Genomic DNA, 4934 nt, shown 5'->3' on the forward strand with positions numbered 1-4934 from the left:
TATTTCTCTAACAAGTACCAGTAAGAAAAGGAAGACAGATTCAAATTTCACTCTGCAGCAGCAGTAGTAGCCCATTAAAAGAAGCGGAATTCAAGGACTTAACTTGTTTTTTACTTTGAAGTGGCCTGAGCCCAGCGAAAGAGACTGAGTTAAAAGACTTGGATTGTCAGCGCTGTTTGTGGTAAAAGAGTGGAAGTTACTGGAAAACAAAGGTAAAAGAGAAGGCAACACTTTTAATATTGAACTTATATTAAACACTAACCTATAATGATGGCAAAGATGGCGTAGCGTGGTCTAGGAGAAGGAGGAGGTGGTTTGTGAGAAAGGAAATACGTTTTCTGGTGTAATGAAGAGACTTTCTTCATATAAAGTATAAGTAGGATTCCTAATTCCTTCTGCATTCTGTTTCTTTTACTATCCCTCAAGATTCAGAAACATAGGGAACCATGTCATGGTTAGATTAGTTTATAAAGATTGGCTGCGTGAGCTGCTGGTCTCCTGCTGTCACGTGCCAAAGATCCATCCCCTGGTCTGTGAGGAGGAGGAGGAGGAAGAGATATTGGAAGAGAAATGGGAGGATGAAGTGATGGTTATGAAGATCAGAAGTAATCTTTAGTGAAGGTGAAAATAATTTATGTAAGACCAAGCAACCAGGGGATGGATGCCACTGATACCAATTTAGATGGTGAGTGTTGATCTTTGTTCATCAGGAACAGGGAGGCCAGAGAAAATCCCGCTCGCTGGGGAGCGGGGAGGCAGCTCCCTCATTCAAGAAGAATTCAGGGATGGGATGAGGACTTTGGGATGAGAAACTATTTGAGGATAGTTCAGACGAGAGGAGGAAGATTTTGAGGAAGCAAACATGTTTTTTAGCGCAACGAATTGACTTTCTTCATCTAAAGCGTAAGTAGAATGCCCAAACCACTGTGCTACATGAAAAGGAAGAGGTATCGAACTTTTTAAAATAAACAAAGCAAAACTGCTTAACCCACTAAAATATATATTTTTAAAAATGAACATTAAAGGGAGCCATGTCCCTTGTAAAGCCAGGTAGCTAAAGTGACGGTGTCATGTCCTCCATTGTGACACGTTCTCCGGCTGACTGACTTGGCTGACAACTTTGGGAAGAGCAACTATTTGAGGATAGTTCAAATAAAATAGGTTGTTGGTGTGAATTGTGTTTTCTGAAAAATGAAAATTTATTCATCTCGTGTATACATAGGATCTCTTATTCTTCCTGCATTTTGCTTCATTTGCTATCCCTCAAGATTCAGATATATAAGGAACCATATCATGGTTAGATTAATTTTTAAAGATTGACCTCAGGACCCTCTTAGATCCTTTGAGGGAAATGGCTTGCCTTCTCCCTTGCGGGCATCACCACAAGAAAGGGATCTCCCAGTTCTGGAGGGTCTCTTGACAAGATGCCCTCCTCTCTGGTTTCAGCTGCTTGCTGCAATCGCCATGAGAGGTTTCTGAAAGTAGGTTTATCTGCCAGATAAAGAGTATCAAGGAAGCATCTAGAACCCATTTCCTGACTATTTTCCCTCTTCTTCCCTAGATTCTGCAGTCTGAGAAGGCTGGGTGAGCTGCTGGTCTCCTGCTGTCGTGCCACAAAAATCCATCCCCTGGTCTGTGAGGAGGAGGACACAGTGAGTGTAATGAAGGATGGAAAGGAAAGAAGGGTAAAGGTGAGAACGATCTACGTAAGGCCAAGGGACCAGAGGATGGATACCACAGACGCTACTACCAATGGTGAGTGTTGATCTTTGTTCAGGAGGAACAGGGAGGCCAGAGAGAATCTGGATCACTGAGGGTGGGGGGAGGCAGCTCCCTCATTCAAGAAGAGTTCAGGGATGGGATGAGGAAGGGAGGAAGGGAGAATAACGCAAGCCACCTGGAGATCCTTGCAGGAAAGATGGGTCATCAATGTAATAATTAATGAAAAAATTAAGAATCTTTTCTCTTCATTTCTCTTCAGGCAGTGATAGCAGTGAGGCCAGCAGCTCCAGTACAGCTCTACCCCGCTCCAAGACCCAGTTCTCCCTTCGCCCAAAATCCAAGTATCTAAATAAATAAATAATAGGGGTGCGGGTGGCGCTGTGGGTTAAACCACAGAGCCTAGGACTTGCCTATCAGAAGGTCGGCGGTTCGAATCCCCACGACGGAGTGAACTCCCGTTGCTCGGTCCCTGCTCCTGCCAACCTAGCAGTTTGAAAGCACGTCAAAGGGCAAGTACATAAAAAGGTAATGCTCTGGCGGGAAGGTAAAGGGCGTTTCCGTGCGCTGCTCTGGTTCAGAAGCAGCTTAGTCATGCTGGCCACATGACCCGGAAGCTGTTCATGACCGGTCCGCCAATAAAGCGCTGCAACCCCAGAGTCGGCCACGACTGGACCTAATGGTCAGGGGTCCCTTTACCTTTATATATTTCAGTGTGGTCTCTCGTCACAAGGAGACCACACTTTATAAAGAGGCAACCTTTCAAACTTCTTATAAATGGAAACTGGGGAAAGCCGCCTCCAAAAGAATAGACTGTGCCCAGTGACTAGCTGATCCACATGCCTGTTCAGTTGACGCTCTAGATGCCTACTCAGTTGTTCTCCAAGGCTGTTGAAAGAGAGAATGGCCAGTGTGGCAGGCTGTGCGAGCTGCTGGCCTCCTGCTGTTGTGCCCCTAAAATCCACCCCCTGGTCTGCGAGGAGGAGGAGGAAGAGATATTGGAAGAGAAATGGAATGAGGAAGTAAATATAATTAAAGAAAGGGAGAATAGCGTAAGCCACCTGGAGATCCTTGAAGGAAAGATGGGTTGTCAACAGAATAATAAATGGAAAGATTAAAAATATTTTCTCTTCTTCTCTCTTCCGGGCAGCGACAGCAGTGAGGCCAGCAACTCCAGCACAGATCTCCCTCCCCACCCAGACCCAGTCCCCCCCTTCCCCACAAACCCAAATAGAAAAATAAAATAAAAATCATCATCATCATCATTATTCTAATCAAGTTCCTTTACAAACATGCTATTCTGTGATCATCCTTTTATTCTAGGCAGTGCTTTTTCCTACGTTTGTGAGCATGAGTGGAAATCCTGAGTCTCGCTGCAGGAGTCAACAGTTTGGCTCCTTCCCTTGTTGTTGCTCCTAGATGGAACTGCGCATGTGCGAAGACAAGACAGAGACTTCCAAACTGGATCAATAAACGTGTCACCCGTTGTCTGAAAACCACTGTCCTAATCACATGCCAGATTGTCTTTTGTGAATGAAATAAAATTCTTTCAAATAGTTTTTTAATGTTGTCATTTGTCTGTCTTGAGAAGCAATGGAGTGCGCCTCTGGGGGTGAGGTCAAAAGTCAAGCAACGGTGTCAGCAGTCCCAAAGTGACCTCTCCAGGGAGCAAGACTGGGCAGTGTGTCTGGAGGTCCTGGGCTTCCCAGATGACAAGACTCCCTCTCTTGGCTGTGCAGATGTGTCTCCAAGGAAAGCAGAGTTAGGCACCAGTTGGGCTGCAGGAGATGTCAGAAGGGGTTGTAAACGGCGCCATCCAACCGCCTGAGGGACTCCACTCCAGATTTGTGTAGGCTTTACTCCTTAGCCTTTTCAGCTCCCAAAGATATCCCACAAGGCAAATTAGGATCAGAGTTTTCCTTCTCCTCGATGGGCTATCTTTATAGGTGGATGAGCCCCATCTGCCCCTCACTTCCCTCCACAGCATTGCAGAAACCACCTTCTTGACCACTGGGCCCACGCTTGGTCTTGTCCGCTCAATCTTCTGGAGCCTGTCTTGGCACACAGGGGAAGTTCCTGAGCATTTGAGACTCTTTGGCTGCTCTCACCTGGTTTAGGTGGCCAGTCAAACCGTTCCCAGGATGTGGCCTCTGTCACATGCTGACCGTTTCTAGGAGCAAGAGAACAAACTTTTTATTAAAGAATGGAAATGGTTGAATGAATAGTTACAAACTGTAAACAGATAAGAACATTGGCAGGATTATTGGAATAACCTGCAGTTTAATAAGATTATCTATTTAAAGCAGATGCATAAATGAAGAAATTGATATGCATAAGATATGAAGAATCAATTTAAAGAACTGCAGAAAGAGGGGGAAGGAAGTCAAGTTTTGAAATGTTAAAATGACTGCAAAATTATTGAAATGTATAAACTTGAAAATCATAATTTTTTTTTAAAAAAAATATTTCGCCAAAAATCAGACGTCATCCGTCTCACTCCCAACTGGAGCCAAAGGACACAGGCCTGGCCAGGACAGCTTTCCAGTTATAGCTTTTGCGGTGATGAGGCATGTGAGCCTCAACTGTCCTGCATCTACTCCAGCTGAGGAATCACACACCTCCTCCCCAAGCTAGCGAGCCCCACCTGGGCTGTGGGTCCTTGCCTTCCGTCCCTCCCAACTGACAGTTGTTAGTTCTGGAATCCTGAGCTTGAGGGGAGGGGTACATCCCATTTCGCCCCGTGGGACACTCACCACCCCTTAGCCACCTGCCTTTGGCGCTGCAGCAGTGATGGCTTTGGTCCCTGAAAGAGCATGCAAGATCTCTCCCAAATCTCAATACATATTTTGCTCTCCTAGACATCTTGCAAGACTTCAATGAGATCTCACAAGATCTTGCAGAAAATCTCCAATCTGTTTACCTGCAAGCACACACCTTTATTTATTTTTTCTTATTTAGTACAAATTTCTCAATCTAACAGATTTGCACATAGGATTCTGTATCACATGAAACGGCACCTTTGTTTTGTTCTATTGTTACATTATTTGTGGCCTTCTAACACTTTGGGAGAAGCCTTCTCTCCCTTTTCCCTTAAAAAATGAGGATCTATGCTTTACACTCAGCAGGGAGGCCCATTTAAAAGGAAACATGTAGTTGTTTTGCTGCTGCTTTTTGTGTTCTCAGGTGTCCAAGTTAGCCTCCTGGCCCTGCTCCTC

General features: G+C 45.0%; 1 long non-coding RNA gene across 2 annotated transcripts; it reads left to right on the forward strand.

The window, feature by feature from the left end:
• Positions 1–218: 218 nt before the first annotated feature.
• On the forward strand, positions 219–3278 carry LOC310686765. 2 transcript variants are annotated; one of them, XR_014516100.1, is made up of 3 exons: positions 219–903; positions 1562–2235; positions 3047–3278. It is a non-coding gene; the product is annotated as an uncharacterized lncRNA (long non-coding RNA). The 2 variants fall into 2 exon arrangements; XR_014516101.1 differs by lacking the exon at positions 219–903 and having other exon boundaries at positions 912–2235.
• The last annotated feature ends 1656 nt before the right edge of the window (positions 3279–4934 follow it).

This window comes from Podarcis liolepis, assembly GCF_965112155.1.
Source record: "Podarcis liolepis genome assembly, contig: SUPER_9_unloc_1, whole genome shotgun sequence".
Taxonomy (NCBI): Eukaryota; Metazoa; Chordata; class Lepidosauria; order Squamata; family Lacertidae; genus Podarcis; species Podarcis liolepis.